At 37.2% G+C, this 7,442-nt stretch overlaps 1 long non-coding RNA gene across 1 annotated transcript; it reads left to right on the forward strand.

Annotated features, from left to right (window-relative positions):
- Positions 1-2,077: 2,077 nt before the first annotated feature.
- On the forward strand, positions 2,078-6,563 carry LOC125711336 (uncharacterized). Its single transcript, XR_007382996.1, has 6 exons — positions 2,078-2,144; positions 2,313-2,660; positions 4,557-4,907; positions 5,453-5,572; positions 6,060-6,106; positions 6,263-6,563. It is a non-coding gene; the product is annotated as an uncharacterized LOC125711336 (long non-coding RNA).
- Positions 6,564-7,442: the final 879 nt, after the last annotated feature.

Below are 7,442 nucleotides of genomic sequence, written 5' to 3' on the forward strand. Positions count from 1 at the left end.
AACCCGTTTAAGTTTAGCGCTCATACTTCCGTCCATATGTTTAAGACCCACCTTGGCTGACTTAGCTGACATGTCCTGATTTCATAATCTTCAAATTTGTAATCTTTTCTCCTTCATCTAACTCCATGTTTTTAACTTCTTGTCATTTTCTTGCCGTTTGACTCATAGAAAATTATCAGACTTAAATGACACGTCAGCCTGTGCAGACAGCGATTTCAATGTTTTAATAAATTGGCCAGCAGGTGGGGGCAGTGCTCAATTTCATTAATGCCATTCAGAAAACTTTCAGGCTTTATGTCTTAATGAACAGCCTAGAAAAGGACAAAGCATTATATTACTGATGCATACAGCAGATCCCCAACTCAGGCTGTGTTGCATATTCTTAACAGTGCTACAGTATGTTCACACAGCCAGTACAAACAAACTTGCAAGATCTAGACCAGGGGTCACCAACCTTTTTAAAACGGAGAGCTACTTCACGGGTACTGAGCCATACGAAGTTTGATATCAGTTTTAAACGCCCTCCTAAACATGTCTAAACTTCATGCATGATAAACATGTTTTAAATGCTTTTTTATATTCAATTTCAAATCTATATAAATGCAAATGTGATAGATTAGAAACAGGACAAAATAAAATTTTAGATGATGTTCGCTGGTGAGTTGTGCTATTTTATAGAACAAGTCCACGGGCAACTCATGTGGTCATTGGGGGCATCCTTGGGGCACCATGTTGGTGACCCCTTATCTAGACCTACCACATCAGGTAGGAAGGTGCCTATTTCTACCAACTATTCAGACCATCAGACCCAAACCATACATTCAGTCATGCACAGGCACTCCACCAGAGGGCTCTACATTCTGTCCTACATCTGCTCACCTGTTAGACCCACACTCAGTCTCCATCCTGATTTCTACCTACTACTCGGACTATCTCACCAAAACCAGTCCTGTGGCCTGTTCTATGAAGCGGGGTTACTGGCTTATTGGGGAAACTTGTCGGATTTCTTGATCAGGACCTTCAACTGCTCTGCCATAGAGAGCATCCTAACATGCTGCCTTACGGTCTGGTATGCGGGCTGCTGGTGGCCTCCTACCGCTCTGCCATAGAGAGCATCCTAACATACGGCCTTACGGTGTGGTATTCGGGCTGCTGGTGGCCTCTATGACTTTTTTTGTAGACAGTCCATCTGTGTGGTGCTGTTTGCACGAATTGTTTTGGGAAATGCACTTACAGTTTTGCAGATGTTAAGGGTGATTCCAGAAATGCATCAAAGCAACTGAGGAACTGCAATGTCACTGTACAGTTACTTATAATGGGCGCCAATGTAATGTGTAGAGTGGCAAATAAACTGATTCACCATTTACTCTCATGTACATCACTTAAAATGCTTGTTTTAAGTGCAAATGTGTGAATGTAAATCTAAGCAGTAAAGCTACAATTTACATTCTGTTTGCATGGTGGAAAGAACATTTAATCTGCCTTTTAAGTGTGATTAGAAGATCTAATGCCTGTGTGCTTGTAATAAGATGGTCGCTGGTTCAAACCCAGCCACAGCACATCTCTGCGTCCTTGAGCGAGGCCCTTAACCCCCAGCTCACTGGGCATCACTATGGGTGGCTGCCCTTCGCAGACAACTTACTCTGTTTACTCTAAAAAAAAGAGAGCAAGTTGAGAGAGAAGTTAAGACAATTTCTCCACAGGGACCAATAAAGTATCAATTATTATTACTGTATGAGAGACTGTCTAATATCAGATAGATAACAGACTCATACTGTGCTGAGCTTGTCTGAGAGAGATGATTAGCAAATGCTCTCCCACAGTATCTCAGCACTCTGTACAAAGAACTTTATATGCTCAGTATCTGCTCCTGTTTATCTAATTGTTCTCATTTTAACTGGATGTTAAGGAGTAAATTAATAAACGTCATGTAAGTGCACATTAAAATGCTTTTTCACTGTTACTTAAGTTCCCATGTGAACAGCCAATCAGATCAGCCTGATGTGTGTCTCTCTGTTTCCTCTCTGTTTCCTGCCCTTTCATCCCGACCACGACCATGATCTCTCACTTAGCAGCAGAGCAGTTTATTCTAAACAGTGGAAGCACAAAAATGTTCAGACTCTTTGGTCTTCTCATTTTCATTAGTAAGGCCCTATAATATAAATTATTTTGGGATTTTAATATTTTCATTTATCTGTATGATGTGATCAGTGGAATTTGGCCATTTAATCTGCATCATAGTTAATAGTTATTTAGATTACTATTATATGTCTTATTTGATTATGATTTTTTTTGTTTTTCTGTTTTTGCAGACACTGCACTGACTACAGATGTTGTTCAGCCCAGTCACCTGATGAGGGTTCAGCTTGGAGACAGTGTGACCCTGACATGCTTCTGTCAAGGAGAAACAACTTTTGTTACTTTGTTTAAGCAAGCTGTTGGTCGGAAGCCCCAGCCCATGGCGAAAGCACTTCTCTACGTACCTGGTGAATTTTACAAGGAATATAAAAGCATAAAACGTTACTCCTTACTGAATGCAGAGGGGAGTTTTAACCTCACTATTTCTAACGTGGAGCCGTCAGATTCTGCAGTGTATTATTGTGCTGCTGTGTTTCTTCATGAGGTCACCTTCGGGAATGGAACCTTTGTCATAATCACAGGTAAATGAGATTCCAACTATTTTCATATTTGCTTTATTATAATGTCAGTAAGATTATTCCCTGCAAAATAATTTTGACAGTTTAGTTGTTTGTCAATATAAAATTAGCAAAGATACCTTATTGTCTGCTTTGTTCCATAAATGTTTTTCTAAACATCAAACAAAAATCATTCATTATTATTATTATTATTATTATTATACAATTTGTTGCATTTTGCTTGCTGTCAGCCAAAAGCCTAACCTTCTCTTTATACAGATGTTAATGTTACACATTGCAGCCTCTTTAAAACAAATAACATAAAAAAATGTTTGAGTTGTTATATACAGTATAGGACTGTGCAAAAATCTTAAGCAACAAAAGAAAATTATTTTTGACGTTATTTATCTGAGCAGTCAGTGTGTATTCACTCTGAAAAAAAAAATGCATGATTTAACATATGAACTAGGGATGTGCACCATTCAGAACTGATTTGAGAATGAAATTCTCAAATACGTATCCTAAAATTCAGGATTTTGAATACATATATGAACTTGAATTTCAGTTCATTTTGTTAATCTGAATTACATTTGAATTGTGGTTGAAAACAGGTTGTGGCATTGAAATTTATATTTGAATTTAAAGAAGAAGAACGAAAAAGGGTTTGGATTCAAATTCAAGTTCATATACGTACTGTAGGTGTAGCTTTTAACTAAAATATGAACTTTAATTTAAATATGAATTATACATAAACACATTAACATTGTTATACATCATTGTTATAAAAATGTCGTTTTGTAAAGAATGAAATAATGCAACATTTGAAGTGTCACCTAAAATAATAATTATACTGTCATTTTGTGCACCATGGTGGATCTGCTCATAGGAAGAGCTGAGTGTCTCTCCTTAAAAGTCAGTGTTGGCTGCAGTGACGGCAGTTTCTAACCTAAGAAACGTCCCAAACACTTTTCCTGCATCAAAAGTCAAACTAGTCCCTATTCCTGCCATGAAAGGTTCACATAATGTCACCGATACCTGAACCAACCATGTTTATCAGAGGATGCCAACCCTTTGGCTGCAGCTTTCTCTGCACACGCTGAGAGAGTCTTCAGTGTAGCAGGAAAAGATTTCAGGCCAGAAGATTGCAAATTAAATCATGAAACCTTTGAAGATATTATGCTGAATAAATGTAATAATAATGAAAAATTAGCAATGTGTATTGGAATAAAGCATAATTGTATTTGCCATGACGTTTTGCTTTTCGCTGTAGTGCTATGGTTGAATGGAAAAACTTACTTTTGTGTGCATAAGAAAATAAATAGGAGGAACTACGAAACCAAGTAATTCCTTTTACTATGTATACTTTTTCTTTAATGTTAAAAGATAGACAAACTAGTAATGGGCAAACAGCTCTTCGGCTCTTGAATTAAATTATGCAGGTACTACAGCAAAATGCTCAAAAATACCAAAACACATCAAGAGCTAAATATGCAAAAACAATAAATACCTTCCTGTGGAAAAGGGGCAACATAAACCAAATGTAAAGTCACGAAAATCATGAAAATATAAAGTACACTTTACACACTTCATTTCTTTGAATTGAAATTAATTATATTCATCTACCTTCATACATTAATACAAGACATTATATGATTATAATGTTTGTTATTATCATATAATTTTTATTTAGGTATTATGTAGGTGCAGTTAATGTATAGTGTTACCTGATATATACTAATAAGCAGTAATACAATAAAAAGAGAGAAGAATGTCAGCTGTTCTCCAAGAAGTTACTGATTTCTTGGATGGCTAGAAGAACATCGATTCAGTTCCCAAAAATCTGTAAGAACAATTTTTGAGGATCTGTATTTTCCATTGTTATTCTCAAAGGGCTGTCATCATGACTATTTTGCTTTTCAGGTAAAGACTCCAACAGCAGGACTGTGGTACAGCAGCCTGTGTCTGACACATTGCAGCCAGGAGACTCTGTGAGCCTGCAGTGTACGATAGAGACTGGGAGCTGTGCAGGAGAACACAGTGTTTACTGGTTCAGACATGGATCAGGAGAATCCCTTCCTGGAGTCATTTACAGCCATGGAAACAGCAGTGATGAGTGTGAGAAGAGCCCTGAGGCTGGATCTCCTACACGGAGCTGCGTCTACAGCCTCCCCAAGGGGAACCTCAGCCTCTCCGATGCTGGGACTTACTACTGCGCTGTGGCCATGTGTGGGGAGATGCTGTTTGGGAACGGCACATAGCTGGATATAGATGGTAACACCCAGTGTGGGGAGATGCTGTTTGGGAACGGCACACAGCTGGATATAGATGGTAGCACCCAGTGTGGAGAGTATATCTGCTTCAAAGTTTTATTTAGCTTATTCTGCTATTAAGACATTTATTTCTTTTTTTAATGTAATGAATTTTCTAATTTAAGTGCTTAAATTAAATTACACAGATGTTAATTTAATAATTATCCATCCATCCATCCATTTTCCAAACCGCTTATCCTATTGGGTCGCGGGGGGTCCGGAGCCTAATTTAATAATTATTTCAAATATTAATATCCATCCATCCATCCATTTTCCAAACCGCTTATCCTATTGGGTCGCGGGGGGTCCGGAGCCTAATTTAATAATTATTTCAAATATTAATATAAATTGTTAAAATGCAAAATACTAGAAGTTCATGTTAAAAATGGACTATTTACAAAACAACTGCTGTAATGTGTTATCGATTTGATCTTTAACTAATGTAATGTAAGCAAATGGGAAATGTGTCTCTATATCATTATGCTGAAATCTATCTCTTTGTTACAGGCTTTCAGAAGCTGCTGGATCCTCTTCACTCTGGCTTGCTGATAGTTTTATCTTGCAGCATTATTCTGAACGTTGCTCTCATTTGTATAAGATGTAAACTGACCTGTACACACTGTGCAGGTACGCTGCCCGGCTTTATGCACTCAGAAGGACAAAATGTAGATTTTAACAAATTATAGAAATATAAAATTGTTTTATGATAGATAACATTTTCATATTAAAACCACTCTTGCAGGTAATACAGTTTTAAAATCCATTATTAAATCTCACCTTATTTATATAAACCTTTTTGTACTGTAAGATTTACATTTTTGTATTATATCTTTCATATTTTGCAAAATCTATTGAAATATACATGTTGCAATAAGTTGCATATCAATAACTTTTATTACCAAGATCTCCTTTATAGCAATTTTATTATATATGATATATGAGAACAAATGACACGTATCCAAACATGCACACTTAAATTGACAGAAGTCATTTTTACTTTCATTTTTGAGACAAAAAGGATGTTGATTGCTTGAAAATTCGGAATGTTATCTGACCACGGTATGATACCGTGCGAAATTAAATAATATATTGATGTGTTATATATTTTAAACAGATGAAAAGAACAGTGATATATCAAAAGTGGAATGGTCACGCAAGCAAGTATGTAATAAATATTTCAAATTACAAATCGTCAGTAAAACAAATGAACCTCAGACTGATTTCCATCCTGGGATCAGCATTTTAAGTGCTATTTGTGAAAATAGGTAATAGCAAACCGATTTGATCCATCCAATTCTGCCATCTTTGTCTCCACAGTGCCATGACGAGGACACACTGAATTACGCTGCCCTGAACCTTAAGAAGCCAAAACCCAGGAGACAGAAGAAAGACGGGAATAATGACACTCTGTATTCTGACCTCCGCTACAGAGATTATGAATAAAGATGCTTCTCATTCATGTCAGTCACACAGAGTGTTCAGGGTGTAGCTTTAATAATGTTCAGAGGAGGGCAGGGGAGCCAGTGCTTCTGAGACTGAATCACGAGATTTTACGGAGCACCGGTGCTGAGTTTGGTGTCAGTGTGTTTGGGGCGCATTTTTACTGGAAGTGCAAATGTTCAAGCCAGACTGGGGGCTGAGGGAGGGGGAGAGGGGAGCCACAGAGATTATTTCTTCATGGCATGGGGGGGAATAAGCGGCTTTAATGTTGTGGAAAGGCTGAGTTGCTGCAATCAGTTCTTTGATGTCACACATGCTTACTTGTCTCCCTTGTGTACCATGCTGAATGGTTTGGGGCAAACGCACAGGGACTGATCGATTATATTAAACAGATGAAAGAAACTGAATGAAAATTTCAAGTGTTCTTAAATTACGTTTTTCATTTAATTGTGTGTTCTGGATGTATTTTTGAGTATATACATGTACCTGTATATGTACCTGTATATATACCTGTGTCGTTAATAACGATGTGGATAATTAAGAAAGAGGAGTTTTGTTTCTTGCTCCCTGTCTTGTTACTTGGCTCACAAACATACACACACATAGACACACACACAAACATACACAGACACACAAACACACACACACATAGACACACACACACACAAACACACATGCACACATGCACACACACACACTGCTACGGCTCTGTAAGAACACTACCATGCTCTTTTGTGTGAGTGGGGTGGGGGGTGTTAAATAAGATGAAAATGACAATGGCTGTACTTTTGTTATGTCAGTTGTGTTTCTATAGTCATTGTATCATATTCCACAAGCTTTTTATTCTACAAGATGTACAAGCCAGTCAGTGTATTCAGTGGGGTGTTCAGGAGTCATTAGGTTCTGAAAAATGTCTTGCATTTAAAACATAATGTACTTTTGAATACTTAAGTATTTTTAGATGCAAATACTCCAGTACTTTAACTGAAGTAAAAAATTAACTGAAAAACTTTGAGTATTATTTGACGAGGAGTATCTATACTTAACTCAAGTAGTG

Source organism: Brienomyrus brachyistius, chromosome 17 (assembly GCF_023856365.1).
Source record: "Brienomyrus brachyistius isolate T26 chromosome 17, BBRACH_0.4, whole genome shotgun sequence".
NCBI classification, from domain to species: domain Eukaryota; kingdom Metazoa; phylum Chordata; class Actinopteri; order Osteoglossiformes; family Mormyridae; genus Brienomyrus; species Brienomyrus brachyistius.